This window comes from Lactuca serriola, chromosome 4 (genome assembly GCF_051521515.1).
Source record: "Lactuca serriola cultivar US96UC23 chromosome 4, Lser_US96UC23_V15, whole genome shotgun sequence".
In the NCBI taxonomy this organism is placed as follows: Eukaryota; Viridiplantae; Streptophyta; class Magnoliopsida; order Asterales; family Asteraceae; genus Lactuca; species Lactuca serriola.
The window spans coordinates 276,768,352-276,790,979 of NC_136411.1; the positions used below are offsets into that span (position 1 = coordinate 276,768,352).

The following is a 22,628-nucleotide window of genomic DNA, read 5'->3' on the forward strand; positions in this document are numbered from 1 at the left end:
CTCTGTAATGTAACCAAAGTCTTCATGGCACGCACACCACTTAGACTTATCCTTCCAACTGGTGGACTTTTCTCCTTTCTTTGGAGACCTTTCTTTGTCACCGAGATCCTGCATATCATATACTATACTTGAAACATCCACAAAAATAATAATCAGTGATCTTGGGAAAATTATCCTCCCTCCTTCATCCTCAAGGGCATTAACCCTATGATGGTCCGGTTTGGAATAAGGTTTTGACTTGTAGGATATTTAGATCGAGGATTCGACCTTCCTATTAGGGTTATCATATGAGTTAGGATGGTTTCTCCTATTTTAGATCTCTTTGTCCTCTTTTAGCCTAATTAACCTTAACGCTCTGCTCCCGACTTCTTCCATTATTTTGCATGGGGTCCTTACAAGCTCTTCATAAAAAGGAGAGTCTTTCTTCATACCCATTTTGAAAGGTTCTATGGCGGTCTTCAGACCCATTTTGAAAGCTTATATGGAGAGTTTTTCTTCCTAGAATTACATTAAGGATCCTCAAACATCAGAATCCTCAAAACTACTTCAGGATCCTAACTACCATCATTTATTCTCCTAACGTTTATAATAGTTATATGCTTTATTATTTTTCTCACATATGCAGAAATAGTCATCCAAAGACTTATTCTCAACAAATAGTCATCGTGACCATGCAAAAGACCTGAAAGACCAAGTCAAGTAACGTCTATAAGTTGATCTCAGAGGATCCCGGAATTGTCAGAGTTCTTGTTATTAGCTTTACACTATAAAAAACACATGTATTCATCACAATACACACAACACTTAGCTGAACTATTATACTTATACTTGTTTCATACATTCGTCTCTGTAATAATCAATTTCAATCAATAAAACTATCAAGGCAGGTGATCATTATCACCTCCCAAGGTTTTATGTTGGAGATTTTAACAAGGATCCATGGCTTTCCATGTAAATCACTCGTGTCACTTTGATCACTATTTCATATTCATTCCACCCAGAACATCACAACCCCTCATACAATTTTGTTGATTTTTGATTGTTCATTTTTTGACCAAAACAATTTGGTGCCCATGATGGTCCGTGGTGTTCAAAATCCTTCGAGAAATCATGTCTACACAATCGACCCTATCCTCTTTCTCAATTCCTTCCATTTCCTCTAAAAACCTTCCACCACCTCCTGTCGGAGCACCCATGAAAGGCTCAGAAGCACCAAAGAAAAACACCTCTCCTGTTGTTACTCCAGGGACTCGAGGATCCTCCTGTGTGGATTTCCAACAATGAAATATTCGCTATGATGAAGAGACTAGAACAACAAGTCCCCAACAACAAGAGGATATCAAGACAATTCTAAAGGAAGTGGAGAGAATGAGGACATAAACCCACATGCCTCAGGAAGCAATACCCTAGATCTTGCAGCCCGAGATCCTGAACCTTGACAACAATAGGATCCTCAACGATTCGCCGCGAGATAGGATCCTCAACACTGGCCTTTATTATAAGTCCATACGACAAAGGATCCCAATGAAACTCTTGTTACTCTTAATAATAAGGATCCTCGTAATCCCATCACTAATAATATTTTTACTACTAACTTAATGGATCTTGATATAGGTTTAAGCCCAATCATGGCTAAGGAGCTCCAACAACTAAGACAAACGATCTCAAGCGTTCCTAGAGTAGTTCAACCTATACCGAAAGTATCCACCACAAGCCACATGATCTCCAAATTTGTTTTGGAGATAGCTGATACCGAAGTCCTAAAGTGCTTTCAGAGACCCCTAGCGTGAAGACTTAAGATGGGATACAGATCGTGAGGAGCACGAGGCACAATACAGGGAAAGGATGGAGATCATTCCCATCCCCACTCACTTGAAAGAAGCTTGTATATGTAGGGTTTTTGGTTCAACCCTCACAAGATCAGCTTTAAAATGGATTCTTAATGTTCCTTCTTATTTCATTACATCGTTTGCTCGTTTGATTAATTTATTTAACAATCAATTTTCTTGTAGCAGAACGTTTGAAAAGATCACTAGTGATCTATATCGGGTGGTCCAGGATCCTAAGGAATCCCTTAGGACCTTTATGAAAAGGTTTGGTAGGGAAGCTCTATGTATCCCCAACATCGACATGGCGACTGGAGTCGAAGCCTTCAAAATAGGCTTAAAGAAAGATTCTCCTTTCTATGAAAACCTCGTAATGAATCCATGCAAGAGGATGAATGAAGTCAAAAGCAGAGCACTAAGGTTCATTAGGCACGAAGAAGACAAGGAGATCCAAAAGAAGAGCAACCCACCAAGTTCTTATGATCACTGCAATAGAAAGGCCAATTCCTCGGCCTAAAGATCCTATAAGTCAAAACCATATTCCAAACCAGACCATCATAGGGTTAATGCACTTGAAGATGAGGGAGAGGAAGAAGATTTTCCTAAGATTACTGATTATTGTTTTTCTATGGATGTTTTAGGTGTAATATTTTCTATACAGGATCTTGGAGACAATGCAAGATGGCCAAGAAAAGGACAAAAATCTACCGCTTGGAAAGACAAGTCCAAATGGTATGCATACCATTAAGAGTTTGGTCACATCACAGAGGATTGCATAGCTTTCAGGAAGGAGATCAGTTACCTCCTAGGAAAAGGATACCCCAAAGAAATCCTTGGAAGAAGAAAGGAGAGATCCAAAAAAAAGACCAGGATCCTTAAAAGATCCCCGACAGACCAGGATACCCCTGCTGATGCAAAGGTAATTAATGTGATCTTTGGAGGATATGACATATGCGGTACCTCTTATTCTGCAGCAAAGAGGCACGCCAAGGTATCCAAAATGGAGAAGAAAAAAGGACCACAAAAGAACACATTAATCACAAACGAGAAGGAGATCACCTTCGGCGAAGCAGACGAATAAGATATACGTGATCCTCACCATGACGGATTGGTGATCACTCTTTACATCGCCAACCATTTCGTCGGAAGGATCCTCGTCTATGGGGGATCCTCGGTCAACATCATACTCCTGACGTGTTAGAAAGAATAAACATCCCGGAGTCTGAAATAGTTGCAAGATCCTCAGTGTTGATCGGATTCAGCGGGGAAACCAAACACACCGTCGGCGAGATAAACCTACCTATCTACATAGAGGGGGTAAACTCTATACAATGTTTTTGTGTAATTGATATGTTATCCTCTCATAATGTTATACTAGGTAGACCATGGATCCACGAAATGAAGTTCGTTCCATCGACGTATCATAATGCATAAAGATACCCACCCCATGGGGGACAGTGAAATTGTAAGAGACCAACGAAAATCCAAGGAGTGCTACAAAACTTCGATGAAAGCCTCCACGATAACACGAGAAGCATAAAAATTAAAGAAGGGGCACAAGACGTACTGGGAACAATAAAACAAGACATAAAAAAAGTGCCCTTGAACCTTGAGGATCCTGAAGCCAACGTTCTCATAGGATCCTTAATGCCTGATCAAATTGAACATGATCTTATAAAGTTCCTCCATGCAAGAAGCAAAACGTTTGCATGGAAGCATGAGGACATGACAGGTATAGACAAGAGTATAATAACCCATAAACTTAACATTAATCCATCTTTCAGACCAATACAACAAAAGAGAAGGAAATTTGCTCCAAAAAGGAACCAAGTTATACAAGAAGAAGTAGAAATACTACTCAAAACTAGGATGGTCAAGGAGGTGAAATTCCCAAGATGGCTAGCCAATGTGGTCGTGGTACAAAATAAGAACGGAAAATGGAGAGTTTGTATAGATTACACGGATTTTAACAAGGCTTGTCCCAAGGATCCTTTCCCTCTACCACACATAGACTCCATGATAGACGCGACAATGGGTCATGAATTATTAACATTCATGGATGCATCGGTAGGATTACAATAGATCCAGTTGGAACCATCTAACCAAGAGGACACGACGTTTATAACTCCAACAAGTATCTATTGTTATACTACCATGCCATTTGGTCTTAAAAATGGAAGTGCAACATACCAAAGGCTAGTTAACAAGATGTTTAAAGAGAAACTGGGGGACACCATGAAAGTCTACATCGATGACATGGTGGTCAAGTCCAATAAGTCTTAGGAACTCCTTAATGATCTCAAAGAAGCCTTTGACATCCTAGATGAATATAATATGAAGCTAAACCCCTCCAAGTTCCACTTTGGGATGAGATCAGGTAAGTTCCTTGGGTACGTGGTGACCAAAAGAGGAATTGAGACAAGCCTGGAGCAAATCAAGGCCATCCTCGATCTAAGATCACCATCCTCGACAAAAGATATTCAGAGACTAATAGGAAGAGTGGCAACCCTAAACAGGTCCATCTCAAGATCCTCAGAAAGATGTAAGCCTTTCTACGAATTCTTGAAGAACAAAAGATTTAAGTGGACCCAGGAACATTAAGATGCTTTTCAAGAACTTAAAAGATATTTAAGTTCACCACCCCTATTGGTAAAACCATTAGACAAGGAACTGCTTTTTATCTACCTCTTAGTATCCTCAAACGCGGTGAGTACAGTATTAGCTAAGGATCTTGATGTGGAGCAACATCCCATCTACTATGTAAGTAAAAGTCTCCTGGATCCTAAGACCATGTACTCCCAGCTTGAAATACTTATACTTGCATTAGTAATTGCTTCTACTAAATTAAGACATTATTTTGAAGCACATACTATAACTGTAAGAACTAACTATCCCATTAAGAGTGTTATGAGAAAACCATAAATTTCAGGAAGGATGGAAAAGTGGTCCGTGAAGTTAAGCACATATGACAAAAAGTATGAGCCAAGATCCGCGATCAAGTCTCAAGCATTGGCAGACTTTGTGGCTAAATTTAGTGATGATCTAAGGGTTGAAGTAGAAATAGAAGACAAATAATTTATAAAAGAAGAGAACATGGGGAAATGGACACTATTCACGGATGGAGCATCAAACCAAATAGGAACTAGCTTGGGGATCATCCTAAAATCTCTACAGCGGGACATCCTACCCCAAGCAATCAGCTGTGAGCTCCATGCAACCAACAACAAAGAAGAAATCGAGGCACTAATCATGGGACTACAGTTGGCCAAAGATCTTTAAATCAAGGATCTTTAGGTATTCGTCGATTCTTTACTATCGACTAACCATTTTAATGGATCCTATGCAGTAAAAGGAGAGAAGTTAGCACTATACCTCTCCATATCCTCAAAAACATGGCCTCAGAATTCGAAACATTTAGCCTAAACTAGGTTCCTAGAGAAGACAATACAAAAGGAGATGCTTTAGACAATCTAGGATTCTCTCTAAGGATCCCAACATAAACCAGGATCCCGATCAGCCACATATTGATCCCAACAATTGAGGATCTTGCCAAGAGACTGAAGGATCCCGACGATCATGTGGAAATTAGTAACATCGCTACAATCAAAGATTCCGATTTGACACTTCCATATCAAGATCCTAACATCAAGGATCCCTCTCCAAACTTAGGATCTTGGATCCAACCCATTATGGAATACCTCCAGAATAGCATGATCCCTAGAAGAAAAAATAAAAAGGGAATTAAGAACAAGGATCTCAAGGTTTGTTATAATCCAAGGTAAGTTATATAAAAATCTATGGCAAGTCCATATCTTAGATTCTTAGAATATCATGAAGCTGTAGAAGTCATAAAGGGTATACATGAAAGAGAATGTGGCAACCACACTGGGGGCAGATCCTTATGCTCTAAAGTGTCGAGGACATGATACTACTGAACAACCATGAAGAAAGATTCCTTCCCTCATTTTCAGAAATGTGATGCTTGTCAAAGACATAGCAACATCCTGCATGAACCATCAAAATCTCTACATCCTATCATTTCCCCTTGGCCATTCATGAAATGGGGAATGGATATAGTGGGTAAATTGCAGTAGCTCCTGGATAAAAGGTCTTCATGCAAGTAAGGACTGACTACTTATCAAAATGGATAGAAGATGAAGCTTTCGTCTAGGTAATAGATAAAGAAGTAGTTTCCTTCATTAAACGTAATATTTTGACCAGGTTTGGGATCCCTGCCAAAATTATATGCGACAATGGATCTCAACTCATAAGAAAAAGGATGAGAGCTTTTGCACAGGTTGGGGAATCAAGATGGTAATATCCACACCTATCCACCCTCAAGCCAACGGTCAAGCAGAGTCCAACAACAAATCATAGTCAACAACTTGAAGAAAAGGTTGGATGAGCAGAAAAGAAGACGAGCATAAGAACTTCATTTCCTATTGCGGGTAGATAGGACCACTTCCAAGATGGCTACAGGCCAAACCCCATAGTCCTTAGTGTTTGGAATGGAAGTAATGATTACCACTGAAGTGGTGATCCCAATAGCAAGATCTTCAACACCAAGAGGACAACGACATGATCCTTGCCTAGGATCTTGACATTATATATGAAATCAGGGTCTTGCCAAGATCCACATCGTTTCTCATCAACAGAGGATCACCAAGGCGTACAACAAAAATATAAAAGTCAGAAGGTTCCAAACTAGAGACTTGGTACTAAGGAAACATTCCAAAATACCAAGGAACCTAATGCAGGTAAACTGGGACCTAAATAGGAAGGATCGTATCTCATAGATGCCGAAGAATGAAAGGGGGCATATTGGTTGACCACCCTAGAGGGAAATATCTTGCCAAGATCTTGGAATTCCATACATATGAAAATTCAAGGATCCTGATAAATAAGGATCCTGACGTTAGAAGACCTTGGCACCAAAGAGTTCCATAACTGCAAACTTCCTATGATACACTACACAAATGTACTAAAAATAGAGACTGATCATCTCTCCTACGAATAAGGGTACTTAATCCTCTCTAAGGTTTAAAGAGTTAATTACCTATTTCACATGAGTTAAGGTTTATACACCTCGTTTGGATACACATTATCTAACTATGGGATGTGAATAAGGGGATCATTTCACACTGCAATGACTTGGCAACCCTCTTATTTTTGAACATAAGTTAAGATCCAAAAGTTGAAATCTAAGGTTTATAACATTGACATGTTATCTTAAGTTGGGATCCTCCCCAGATAATTCCTAAGGTTTATAACATTTTCATGTTATCTCAAGTTGAGATCCTCCCCAGATAAAACACAAGGTTTATAACATTTTCATGTTATCTCAAGTTGGGATCCTCCCCAGACAATACACAAGGTTGATAAAATTTTCATGATATCTCAATTTGGGATTTTCCCAGAAAACACACAAGGAAATAAAAAAAATTATAACATTATTATGTTATCAGATGATTTAGGATCCTTCCCAGAAATCTAATAAGTTTGGAATTTTCCCAAGGTTTTTCGAGAATTATGATACCTACATATTGCTTGATGATGGGATACTCCCCAGAAAATATGTAAATTTTGTAGCATTATAATGTTGCAAAAGTTCTTTCAGTCATTTTCCAAAATAAAGTCATTTCCAGTCGACTCCTTAAAGTTCAGTAAATTAAAGACAATCAAGGATCCTCCTTGACGGCGGAGGATCCTTCCATGAACGAACCCTAGGATCCTGTAGAGAGAAAAGAATTGTAACTTTACGCTTCTCCGTAAAATGGGTCCCAAAGGTCACAAAGTCCAAAGATAATCAGGTTCCATCTATCCTTATTCTTACTTCTAGTTCTTATGGAAGATTTACCCTAAATGGATCTCAACTATTTTGGGATCCTAAATGGATTGCTAGTTGTTTTCAGGTTATTAGGATCCCGAGAGTTCTTGTAAACCCTGAACTACTTTGGATCCTGATTATAAAAATCCTTGAAAATCCTACTTCTACAACCACACAATTCAATCAAACATTCAGAGAAATATTAAACAACCATAACACTAAGGGGTTGCCCACCAACCCACAAAAAAGGAAAATAGTAATATTATCTTACATCACCAAGAAAACCAAAAACTACTTAAACCAAATTTTTGCAAGCCTAAACTGTTAACTGGTTATCATCGTCTGTAGTCTTCTCCACCACACACACCTTTGACGGTTACCCCTCGGGATCCTTACTAGTATTTACAAGCTTACCAGTCAACTTGGCTAGAGCTTCATGCCACCCCACTAGATCCCAAACAACCATAATAGCACTAGACTTCACCTTCGCAATCACTTCCTCCATATCTACAACATGCTCTTCCTCTTTCTCAACATTCTCCTTGCTCATAAGCTCTACCCTATTAAGAAGATCCTCATTGGTTTCCTTTCATTCCTTCTCCCGCTCCTTCAGAGCTCGCTCAACCTCCTCAAGCCAGATCCTTAGATCTGCTAGAGTCTAAGAAATAGGAGCAAAAACCTAGAACAAGCATGACGTCAGTAAAAGCAATTAGGAATCATAAGCTAATATCACATGGATACTTACAGCTTGGGAAAAGGAAAGCAACTTTTTAAGAGCCTGCTCGGCTTCGAGATTCTCTAGGTTTAGATCCGTGGTTTCTGAGGTCTTCCTTCTTGACTATGATCAGGTCGCTATACATATCGTCTTTAAGATCAGACAAACCAAATCAGGCGTTGGAGTGAGTGATCTTGAATCCTACACATCACACAAGAACCTCATTAGTTTAGGATCCTCAATAGTTCAAGGTCATTGCTAATTCTAAACTATTATAGGAAAAATAAGAATTCTTACCAGTAGCCATTTGCACAGTGGTGGAGGAACCTTCTTGGAGACAAGAACAATCAAATTTGAAAGACATATCAGCTGCAGAAACAACAAGGAACTTCTCTATCTTTTCTTCTTTATCCTTAGCAACGAGAATGAGCTCTTCAAACCTAAAAGCTGCAAAACAACAAACAAAATAATGAAATGTGAATTCAAGGATCCTCAATACAAGAATAAATTATTCCTACCCTTTTTAACCCAGGTCTGTGGCAGGGAATCCCCACCAAGGATCGAATCATGTCTCACAAAGAAGTATTTTTCATTCCATGTTCCGTCATTGTGTTTTGTTTTCAGAATGAGAGGGGACTTATCAGATTTGAGTATGACAAGAAAATAGGAGCTTCCTAATACACACGAGCCAACTCAGCCAAACTTATGTCTAGGTCTTTGGACTGGTTCAATTTATCAATCGGGAACAAGATCCTCCAAACAATAGGCATGGCATGGATGAAGGACGTTTTAGTGATCTAGAAGAATTAGGAGATGATTCCAAAAAGGGTACTTCGTATCCACATAAAATGGGTATTTAGGGAAGCAGGACCAAGAGGAGGAACGATATGAGGTTGATACTTCACGTTGAAAGGTTTGAAAACAACATCATTGGGGAATGCACCGGCCGATTTCAAAGACTCGATATCACCAACATAAAAATAACATATCTCGTTGTACGAAAAGATTTGTTGATCGATAAAATCATCCTCAAGAGTGGCGAGAATGTTCTTATGAGAGATGGTCATTTTCTTGCCCATGGTCAGTAAAAAGAAAACTAAGAAGAAGAAGTGAGAAGAATACTTTCAAAGATGACTGATAAACCCACGGATGAAAGCTACAAGATGTGAGGAAGAATAGCACCAATCGATTTCCTCGATTTATGCTAATGGCAGAAGAATGAGAATGGTCAATTTGACCGGTTAAGTATGGTTTTTGAATGGATTTATTCTATTCGTTAGGGTTTAAAATTCAAAACCCCTTATCACGTTCATTTTATTTTTTATTTTTTAATTTATCCCTTTAAATTTTGGCATACTAACTCCAAAATATTTTGCAGGAATAATTTGGAGGCAATTGTTAGGTCCAGGATCCCAGAATTACATTCAGTATCGTCAAACATCAGGATCCTCAAAAATACTTCATGATCCTGACTATTATCATTTATTCTGCTAACGTTTATAATAGTTATATGCTTTGTTATTTTTCTCACATGTGCAGAAATAGTCAACCAAAGACATATTCTTAACAAATAGTCAATGTGACCACGCAAAAGACCCGGAAGACCAAGTCAAGTAACGTCTATAAGTTGATCTTGGAGGATCCCAAAATTGTCGGAGTTCTTGTTATTAGCTTTAGAGTATAAAAAATACATGTATTCATCACACTACACACGACACTAAGCAGAACTACGATACTTATACCTTTTTTTCATACATTCATCTTTGTAATCATCAATTTCAATCACTAAAACTATCATGGCAGGTGATCATTATCACCTCCCAAGGTTTTAAGCCAGAGATCCTAACAAGGACCAAGGGATTTCCTTGTAAATCACTAGTGTCACTTTTATCACTATTCCATATTCATTCCACCCTAAACATCACAACATCTCATACAATTTGGTTGATTTTTGATAGTTCATTATTTGACCAAAACAGTTATATCACTTGCCGCTCTAGGAACAATCCACTTAGTATTGAGACGAGTGAGGATCTATATACAAATAATCTTCAATTATAAGTATGTAATAGATGTTACAACATTTCTAATGAATCCCTACGTAGTGTATATACGATATGTAACTAGGAACTGTGTCCCTAATCCCAAAGAACCCTCAATTGTTTAGATTTCCGGTATTTCTCAGTACTAAGTGGATTGTTCCTTAGTGGTGAAGGGTGTTGATGATGATAAAAAGACATATCAAATATGGTCCTTTGGATTTGATGACGAGGAAATACGTTATCCAACTCATGGAGTCTCGTTCGCAAAACATGAAGAGGGTCAATTTGGAGGAAAGAGATTGTTTGATGATGATCACGAAGATAATGATTGGGAAGGGATGGAGAATGATAAAGGAGAAGAGAGTGAAGAAGAGGATGAGAAGTTAACTGGTACGTGCCTCATGACTACTTCCCCAATGTCACCAATGATTGCAAAGGTACGTGATCTTCTTGTTTCTCTTAATGTTTATTTAAATTCTTACCATTTTATCTTATTTGACTTTGATGATACTTGTTCTTACCTAAAGGATATGATAAACTCTATGAGTAACGAAGTGGAGAAATCTAAGACCTTACTTTATGAAGCTCGTAATAAGTCGGGGGAGAAGAATACTTTACGAAGCTCGTAATAAGTCGGAGGAGAAGAATAGTAGAATTGAAGGTTTAGAGTTAAAAATTACGAACCTAATGATTGACAGGGATTCGATTTATATGGACAATTGCATTCCTATCATCAATTGCATGTTGGTAAAAAAGAGAAACATTTACTGTAATACAGCTAAGCATCTATATAGAAAATTAACTAAACTTTATCATTCATCGGATATATGTAAAGAAAAACATAGGAAACTACTCGCGTTTATTAATTTTAAAAGAGAGTTTGTATATAGATCCTCATACTATAACTCATAAACAAATATCATATTTGATGTCTACTGCATGATCACAACATTGTCATGGCAGAACTTGGAGAATAGATGCTGATACCATTGCCAGAGGAGGATCAGGTGGTGTCCAACTCACCTGAACCCAAGGATACTCATTTTCCCAAGGTTCTGGTAGCAGTTTTTCCCTTGACCTCCGACGAGGTGCCATATGAGGAGGACGAAGACTCCTTAAATCCAGCTGAGGAGCCAAAAAGGCAAGCATATGAGCCATTCCACTCTTTCCAGGTGGTCCCTACATGAAACACACCCCACAAAAGACCATATCCCTTTTGAGTCTGAAGCAAAGCACACCACCACCCGCATCTCTAGTGGCCCCAAAGAGGGAGTGTCTGACCCCAACTTATGTAACATAGTTGCAAGAATGGAAAGCCAATGATGAGATACCATCCAAGTTTGAGGTTAGGGAGTCATCACAAGTTCCACTACCTACTCCTCCCCTCAAGATATCTGATGATACCACTATAATTGTTTTGGTTGCTCGCATCGCTCGTGACACCCAACATATTCACACCGTCAGTAAACTATATATGGCATATTGAAGGGAGCATCAAGGTCGTATCTAACAGGGTGACCAAAATATAGATGAGGAGGCCATATAAATTACTTTATATTGCCAGGACTCCACCTAGATTCAACTATTGATGCATGAGCTTCAGATTTCGAGAATGGAGCTACAGACTTATATTGCGAAGCAGAGGGCGATCGTAGCAGATGCTAGAGCCTATGCAACATAAATAAGGGCTAAATCTACTTTGCAATAATTCACCGACCTAGTTTCTATACTATGTACTCTCTTTGGTTTATGGTAGACTTATCCTGGCGGGTTGTGCCCTTGGATTTTTTGGTTAGTGGTACACGGAAAAGTTAGTGTATGCAAGTGTATACTATATCAAACTTTTTCACCCTAGCCACATTAAACTTTCGTGGTTCTTGTATCCAAATGTTGGAAACCAATGTAATAATACGAAAAAATGTGTATATAAGAAGTAAGTATTACTACAAAAGGAATGGGTTATATTAAATTATGTGAGTCTACTTTTTGAATGAGAACAAACTTAAGGATCAGTAAAGATTCCAGAAAACACTTATACCGACACTCGGTAAACTTATATGATCAAACAAACTTACTCAAATATCACTTACAATAAACTACTTGAGTACTGTAAACTATATAATATAATTATGTATGGGATTACCGAAATTTTACACTAACTCTTAGTCATGGATACTCGTATTTAGATGACTGATAAAAGTGTCTCAAATGACTTACAATTCCTTCTTATAAATTATAATAGGAAGAAAACATGCCTCCAAGGAGATCATCTAGGTGTCGTCCATGACCCACCCCAAATGGAACACCAATACCCATACCATATCTGACACCAGTGATAGATTATGTTGCCGTTAAAGCAGTTCCCATGGTCACAACATATAAAACCCGTACGTTCGGGCTAGACGGTTAAGATATAATAAGGGATAAAAATGAATTATTGATAGAAGATTATTTAGGATAATAATATTAACCAAAGTTATAGTGTATGTGACAAGTATTCTGAACATATAAAGAACTCTAAAATTGGACTTTGTATGAAGAAGTTATGCTTCTTCAAAGTTTCATGATTAAACCGGCACGACTATACGTATCGTAAGAATTGGATTTTTGACAATTTACTTTTTAGACTAAGTGATCTAAATGAAAGTCGTAGAATTCATTATGTCGAGAGCGTGCATATAGAGAATGTCCAAATCTCACTTCGGGAGAGGAAGTTATGATTTTTTGAAGTTTCAGCATAATAGTGCAGTCACAGAAATCGAAATTCTAATCGGTTGATTATTAGCCGAAACAATATAAATGAGAATTAAACATCTCAAGAATATGAACCAGTCGATCAAAAAGTAGTCAAGAACATAGTTAGTATGAAGAAGTTATCAATTTTGCACATACTTTAACAATCTAAAGCGGTCTAAACATGAGTTTTTGTTAGAGCAAGAATTAGATATTGAGGCCTTAATGAAATTTTTGGAGCTTGTCGAGAGAATTATGGGGATATAGAGAATGTTGAAAATGGAGCTCGTATGAATAAGTTATGCCATTTTTAAAATCTAGAAAATCGCACGTAGAATGACGTGACACCATGATAGAGCGTCACGTGTCATGGTTAGGACAACTGCTCTCTTCCGAGGCATGGTGATATGACCCTATGGAATGGTAACACGTGGCACCATGAAATGGTGACATGTTGTAGCCTTCTAGAAGGTAGGATGTGGAGTAATGCGATGACGATATGTGCATGGCACACCTCATGGAACTATGCGACGTGCCCTTCTGTAATCTATATATAATGCCTTTTTTCAGCCATTTCACCCACACACTTCATATACTTTCTCTTTTAATAGGTTTTGTTCTTTTCAAAACTGACTTTTCTTAGGCTTTGGGTATTAATAAGCAAAGCTCTAAGGCTCATGAGAGCCCGACAAATAGAAGCTTTCGGTTTCAAGATTTTGTCCATGTATTTTTCCCGGTTTTCGCTAAAACCTCTGTAAGTTAAGCTACACTTTTTTTTTCAATGTGACTTATATTATGGTCATAAGTCATTATTATAAACCTATAAATAAGATTTACTTGTAATTTCAAGTCATAAGATCGATTGATCTACTTATGAGTGAGGTGTCTAGAATGGTCACGTTGGCTTGGTTGTTGGATTTCAAAAAAGCTATTATACTGAAATGATCATGCCTCCCAACTATCCTGCCTGGCTGATCTTTACTTAATAGATCTTGATGTAGACATTGGAATTATTGAGGAATCTAGATTATTACTATCCTCCAGGAATATATATCTAAGACTCATTAATATTCTTATATAGGTCATGTTAAACGGAAAAGCTAATGGTGTTTGTTAGATCTAATATTGTGCTGTGTCAAATGTATGTTATTGGATTCCAAAATGGGCCTGCCATGTTCGAAATCAGTATCCTAGTTTGTCTATATATTGCGTGCGTGTAACTTTTAGGATTACGACTTTTTGAAGCAAGTAAAGAGTAGTTTCACCTCAAGAACTATTCGATTGTTGTGATTAATAATCATTCTACATCTTTTTGATCATTGTCGTTTCTTGTCGTTAATTCATCTTGCAAATATAGAATCTATCGATCATTATTGTTCACACAATTGGTATCAGAGCAGGAGATAGTGTAATTAATTCGCTATTTTTCTGTCAAGTAACGAGTCTTTCATTAGGGTTTATCAATTTTTAAGATCTATTCTTGTTGTCTCTATCGTCTCAATCCATTGTAGATCCAGATATAGATCTCTAGTTTTCCCTTGAACTCGATTCAAGTTTACACATATGATTTTATATTTTGTTTTCTTGAATTCTCGTTAATATGGCTAACGACGATCTTCACTCACTCTCATTCAATCTCCCAAGTAGCATTGGTTCAACAACAAGTGTTGCGTATTTGGGCTCGTTTAATAGTCCATTTTGATTACCCGGTTTGGGCCTGTCCAACCGTGGTTTAAGCATTAGGGTTAGATTATATATTATGCATGCATGTATAGCTTTAAGGTAATCACTCTCATTAATAGCTTTTGCATTATAACCCTAAACACACCTCTACAGTCAAAGTTCTTCATCGAGCTCTTCTGAGGTGTGAGATATTAATCATCAGACATCTTTTGATCCATCCTTGTGTTCTTTGATTGCTTCACTCTTGTTTATCTGTTTTGAATCTATCAATCTAATAGCACAATAATTTCAACAATTGGTATCAGAGCAGGAGACTGTGTAATATATATGCATCTCTTCTGTTTGAGGAATCCATTAGGGTTTCCGCTTTTATCGAATATATAGAAGTTGTCTTCTTTTTGTCGACGGTGTATCTGGTGTTCGATAAAACCCTAGTTTCAACTTTACAAGTATGATTCAAGCAGATCAAAAGAAGAAGGTTTTCATCATGTCTCACGACGATTCATAAGTCAATCCAATCAACATCTCGAATAGTATAGGATCCACTACGAGGGTTCCCAATCTCTATACTCAAGACTATGAAGTATGGGCGCATCACTTTGGAGACTACGTCGTTAGATTTGAAGAAAATGGCTATCTTATCTGGGAAGCAATTACATTGGGTCCGTTTGTTCACTCTGGAATGAACAGAACAGTCAAGACTCAAGAAGAGTAAAACCAACTCTTGGTAGATGTAGAGAAGATCCCTTAAGACGAAAAAGATAAGGTGTTATGCAACGTTAAAGCCATGAGAATGATCAAATTTGCTCTGCAAGCCGGTACGTTCCGTTTAGTAAGTTCATGCACTACAGGTAAAGAAATATGGGACAGGTTGAAAGAATTATATTCAACTGATGAGGATCTAGAGCACTTGATCCAAACCCTATTGCTCTCTGAGTTCGATGCTTTCGAACAAAAACCTGAAGAGAAACCCATTCAGACATTCGAACGTTTCAATCATCTGCTTAGCAAGATGATGAAGCATGGTATTGAAAGGAAGGTGATCGAACAAATGGTCACATTCATGATTGGATTAAGATCTGAATAGAGGGCAGTGGTCTCGACTGTGAAGGCACATGAGAAATTTAAATCCTACTCGCTGGCAAAACTAATGGGTATACTCAAATCTCATGAAAGCGTGGTGACTAAGGAAGTGAAGGTAGTTTCGGGTGTGGGTTCTTTGGCTCTTGTTTCTAAAAGCAAGAGTGTGGCAGACGAAGATGAAGAATCTAATATGTCAGAGTGCAATCGGACTAATGCTGAATATGCATTGATGGTTGCGAACCCAAAGAAGTTTGCTTGTAAGAAGTTCCCTGCCAACAAGAACCGAAACTGGCAGGGAAGATATAGCTCTGAAAAGACGAAAGAGGAGAACAAGAACACTACTCAGAAGGATGATGAGAAGAAGGAAAACAAGCTTGTGAGAGATTCAGGATATGACTGCAACTATCGTCACGGCAAGAACCACTTTGCTAAGGATTGCATGCTGAGAAAGATGTCCGAGAAAAAGGATGATGAGGATGACGAAGCTTACCACATACGAAAATTTGAGGAGATAATGAAGAAGAAAGCAACTAACGTTTCTATGAATGCTTTAATTGTGCAGGAACATGTTATTGATGATGAGTTTGGTGGAGTAGAAGTTTGGTGTACAGACTCTAAAGATGAAGAGGTACGCAAACCCTCACATGGAAGAGCTTATGTGGCAAGAGAAGGAGTTACTGAGTCGCCTGGGAGATGCTTAATGGTGACAACCGAAAGTGAGCATAAGGAAGACAAATGTTTTGTTGCCAAACCTGTGAGTGAAAAGATTAGAGATTACGACTAGTTGATCAAGAAGGTACAAATAATTCTAGAATCACTTAAAATACCAGTAAAAAACTACGAAAAAGAATTAAATGAATTACAAATATAAATTTATAAGAGAAATCATAAGTAGTTACAGTGACAGTGATATGGTTTGATGATTTGTTTGTTACAATTATAAATTTATAAGAGAAATTATGAGCAGAAATTGCATCCGGTCACTGATAATAATAAATAAGATGTTCTTAATACACACCCACAACTTGATAGGATGGAAGAGCCCAATAATATTAAACTTAGTAAAGGTGAAGTTGTCCACCCCTTATTCTTAAATCCTGGCTCCGCCCATATATATATATATATATATATATATATATATATATATATATATATATATATATATATATATATATATATATATATATATATATAACTGAAAATGTTAGTTTTCGTAAAGTTTATACAAATCAAGTTTGTCAAATCTACTTAACAAAGCTCTTTTATTAGCTAAAGCATGAAAGTCAAGCTGGTGCTATAAGAGCCTTATTGATATAAGTAGATGTATTTGATCGAAATTTAGTATTTGGATATTGGAACAATACAAGCAACATATATTATAATGTCACAGCTAACATTTTAGCTAGAAGATTCCATTTTCATGTAAACATCAGCTATTGCAAGGCTTGTACTCTAAGTGAATATCATGCTATATGCTAAAATGAAATCATCTATTTGAATCAAAACCCTTGAGTAAAGTTCAAAATCTAATACAATACATCTCATATATCCAACTATGGGTTGAAAACCTTAAAAATCCCGGTTCAAGTTTATTATGGTATAGGATCCTCTTATTGGGCATAATGGACCAATAACCTTTCAATTTGACTATTTTGGGCCAAGGAACCCTATTTGGGCTCTAATTGGACCCACATCCATGAAACTAAAGTATTCTGGTCCATGTGGGCCTAGAATGATTCATCTTATCTCTAACCGGCCATGATGGGCCATAAATGGTTTCATAAGCCCTAATGGGCCGTAAAGTATATTCTTGGGCTTAATTGGGCCGTGAACCCTCATAAGGACCCAATAGGCCAAAAAATCTTCATATTGGGCCTCATAAATTCGAACTAAGTCAAGAAAGGGCCCAAACTATTTCATTTCCTTTTTCCTTACCCCATTCTCGGCCCACAAAAAAATAAAAAAAGAGATTAAACATGCATGTGCCACCTAATATTTGCATGGTGGACTTCCATGCTTAAACACATCAAACAACAAGAAAATCACATACACCCATGCAACATCACTTTAACATTTCCCTCTCTCTTCTCTCTTCATTTTAACTCTCGGCCGTAAGGGCCACACCACCAACATCTTTCTTCATTTTCAAGCATAATATTCTCTCAACTCTCCAAAGAAAGTCCCTCCTTTTTCCTCCTAAAAATTATGACTATTAGGTGAGTTTTCAAGAAGATCACTTCAAGCTTCACATTGTGTTAAGATCTTACAAACTCAAGTTGATATACTTCCTTTTAAACTCAATCACTCATCTTACACACATGTTTTCATGAATCATGTTTCCTAGAACCCTCTAAGTTCGAAAAGCTCCTCAAGAACACATATAGGGCTGAGATCTCCTCATTTCCTCACCAAAAACCGAGAACTTCAAAGAAAAGTGAGTTCATACCCCCTATTTTCGATTTTTACTTTGTTTTGGGGGAGAATACAAGTTGTTTGTGTAGACCTATGTGTTTATGCATGATTTTGTGTGTTTTCTCTAGTTACATATGTGTCTATGTGTTGTAAACTTCATGAACTAAAAAATCTACTAAAAGGTGATGATATTGGTATAACATAACACTTATTTCAACTTATCTTACAAGAAAAAGGTTTAAAATAAATTTAGGTTACTTGGATCTAAGAAAAAACTTCAAGAAAGGGGCTAAAATCGACAAAATGACCAAGTATGGGTTATTTATGTAACTCACGACTAGTAAGGGGTTTAAAAGGAAATTTTTGCTAAACATGGCTAATCTCGACAATTGAGACCTTATAGGGACCAAAAATGTAAATATTTTCATAAATGGGCCATATTTGGGCCTTTCACGATTTTGAGCCCAAAAATTGTAATTTTTGATCTTTTGTGGGCTTAATTGTCATTTTAAAGAAAGTTGTGCCAAAAATGTAATTTTTTTATAAGAAGGGTTAAAGTTGTGAAAATATAATAATTTGGGCCAAAAAGATAAAAATTTCTATAATGGACCGAAAATGTATATTTTCACAAAAATCAAGCCAAAAATGATATTTTTGACAATAGTAAGTTAAAAATGTTATTTATACAAAAAACTAGCCATAAATACAAGTTTTGTCCAAAAAGGGGCCTAAAATGTTATTTTTACTAAAATTGGGCATAAAATGTAAATTTTTGGCTTAATGGGCCAAGAATGTCATTTTTACAAAAAATTGACCTTTTAAGCTATTTTAGTAAATAATTGAGCTAATTCTAGCAAAATAATAACAAACGGGCTAATTTTTACCATTCTCAGGTTATTGGGCCTTAGTGGCCCATTTATATGCTTCATAGGTCCTGAATACTTTTTATATGTTTATTGGGCCTCATTGACCCATTAACATGCACGAGGACCTTGGATACTAGTTGCGTGCTATTTGGGCCTGTAAATACCTTACATGTGATATAGGCCTTAGTTGTCATTTTACGTATATTTTGGGCCCATATTGTATAATCTTATTCCTTTCGGGCCTGAAAATGGCATACTTGTTTAGTGAGCCTCGGTTGTTCGCTTACATGGTTCATTGGGCCTGGAATGGGTTTTATATGTTTCTCTTCGCGTAAATTCGATTAAGGATCTAGTGAGACGTGTCGGTTGACACCTATTGATTGTACGATTGTTGCATTAGTTATAACCAAAGTCTCTTGGAGGGAGAGCGGGGGTTTGTGTATAGATCTATATGGGGATGACACCCAACACCTGAGTTGTTCGCTATAGTTAGACTACGCCAGTCTAGGGTGACAAAAACCTTATTCTATTTTCCGTCGGCGTTCATAAACGCCAAGACATGCGAACTTGTCATTATCTAGCATGGTTATAACGACTCACTTAGAGGAATTAACATTATGAAATTTATGGGAGACCATTCTCTTTGGATTACTCGGGAACATACTCACGTCGATACTCAATCTCGGGGGTTGATATACCAGCATTCTCTTTTACAGGCAACATACGGTTGTTTGGGGGCATTCTCTTTACATTCTCTTCATTTACTCTTGGCATTCTATTAAACTAAAACACACATGCATTAATACAAGATCGGACAAAAACATACTAAACTATTTTAAGAAAATACAGGATTTTCTTATGACTACAAAGTTGTACAAATCATTTTCTCAAACATGCGTATGAACTCACCAACATTTTTATGTTAACCTTTTTAAATTAACTTGTATTTTCAGTAAATCGTTGAAGCAAGTTGAGCTGAACAAACTAATGGATGTGCTGTTATATTTTATTTCAGCATACTTATATTATTTTGGCATGTAATATTTAAACACAATACTAGAGCTAAACAATGTATGCTGTTATATTACATGTGCGATGATGATGATGTTATGTTTCAATTATATACTATGTGATGATACTACAAGGATGAACTCACGCACAGGCCCCGGACGTTTTCACCGTCTGGTTCAGGGTGTGACAGATTGGTATCAGAGCATTGTTTATAGTGAATTGGGATATCTAATCATACAGGATATGAAAGTATAAATAAAATGGGACTAAAACACTATGAATAAGATAATACCTAATCTTGCATTAAAATTATAACACTAAAAGTCTCTGGAGGAAATTAAACACCGTGATTTAACTCGGACAGTTATGTAGTCGTATTGGGGATAAATATAGCCTGATCAACTTTTAAGCGGGTTAGATCTGATCCCACATCGGCTTGGAAGGAGAACTAAGCATTCCTTATAAGGGGTGTGGATACCTTCTCTATCACAACGCGTTTTAAAGCCGTGAGGGCAGCAGATCCCATAAGAACTCTGCAGTTAAGCGTGCTCGGGCGGGAGTAGTACCAGGATGGGTGACCCCCTGGGAAGTCCTCGTGCCGAGTTGCCCAAAGCGAACAATATTGTGATACGTGCCAGAGGGGGAATCAGAGCTAGGGCACGGGTTGATGTGTTCGACGGGGACGTCGAACCCTATAATGGGGGGTGAAAGTGGGTTAGATCTGATCCCACATCGGCTTGGTAGGAGAACGAAACATTTCCTTATAAAGGGGTGTGGATACCTTCCCTATAACAACTGGTTTTAAAGCCGTGAGGGCAGCAGATCCCATAAGAACTCTGCAGTTAAACGTGCTTGGGCGGGAGTAGTACCAGGATGGGTGACCGGGTCGATGTGTTCGACGAGGACGTCGAACCCTATAATGGGGGGTGAAAGTGGGTTAGATCTGATCCCACATCGGCTGGGAAGGAGAACTAAGCATTCCTTATAAGGGGTGTGGATACCTTCCCTGTCACAACGCGTTTTAAAGCCGTGAGGCAGCAGATCCCATAAGAACTCTACAGTTAAGCGTGCTCGGGCGGGAGTAGTACCAGGATGGATGACCCCCTGGGAAGTCCTCGTGCCGAGTGGCCCAAAGCAGACAATATTGTGATACGTGCCAGAGGGGATGTTACAGTTATCCAGTCAACTAAGCGAATTGTTGAGCAACGGATTCATCCAACCAAGCTTCTCACCCTAGGGAGCTCCGGTCTTGTTTTTCAAGAAAAAGGACGGATCCTTTAGAATGTGCATCGATTATAGGGAATTAAACAAGCTCACTATCAAAAACCGATACGCACTTCCTCGAATTGACGATCTATTTCACCTCCTTAATAATTTCATCATCGTCTTCATCGACGATATTCTTATATACTCTCGAAGGAAAGAAGAGCATGGTCAACACCTCCGTCAAATCTTGGAAACCCTAAGAGCTGAAAGATTATATGTGAAGCTCTCCAAATGCGACTTCTGGATCCGCAGTGTAAAAATTTTGGTTCACGTAGTCAGCAAGGAGGGGATCCACATAGTTCCTTCCAAGATAAAGGCCATTGAAGGTTGGGTGATCCCGAAAACACCAACAAACATCCGACAATTCTTGGGTCTTGCAGGCTACTACCGAAGGTTTATTCAGAATTTTCCAAGATAGCGAAACCCCTCACCACCTTGACACAAAAGGGTGTGTCTTTCAACTGGACGGAAAATCAAGAAACCACCTTCCAAACTTTGAAATGAGCCCTCTGTAGTGCGTTGGTGCTATCCTTACAAGAGGGAACAAAAGACTTCGTAGTCTACTGCGATGATTTAAATCAAGGGTTAGGTTGTGTCCTTATGCAGCGTGGAAAGGTGATAGCTTATGCATCCAGGCAATTAAAGATGCATGAAGTAAATTACACCACTCCTGATCTCGAGTTAGGAGATGTGGTTTTTGCCCTAAAGATTTGGAGGCATGCCTCTACGGTACAAAGTGCACCATCTTCACAGATCACAAACCCCTCCATCACATTCTAAACCAAAAGGAGCTAAGCATGAGGCAGCGAAGGTGGGTTGAGCTGCTAAATGATTATGAATGCGAGATCAAGTACCACCCATGCAAGGCTAACGTGGTAGCCGATGCCCTGAGCAGAAAAGTGTTGGATTAGTGTCTAAGTCCATAACTATATTTGGTATGTACTTGACCCGATTGTCATGGTCCATTTGGGTGGCATGGCATCATGCATTTGGATAGACTAAAATGAGAGAAATAACACTTCAGGTTTATTAATATATTATAAGTTCTAATATATTAATAAGATTATTTAATTAGTATTGATCAAGAATTAATTTGGAATTAATTAAGTGATCAAAAGGAGACTAATTAAATATATGGGTTGATTGTGTAAATCATCCGTACTT

The 22,628-nt window shown here is 37.9% G+C and overlaps 1 pseudogene; it reads left to right on the forward strand.

Moving 5' to 3' along the window:
* Nucleotides 1-20,687: 20,687 nt before the first annotated feature.
* LOC145049160 (5S ribosomal RNA) lies at nucleotides 20,688-20,805 on the forward strand (annotated as a pseudogene).
* The last annotated feature ends 1,823 nt before the right edge of the window (nucleotides 20,806-22,628 follow it).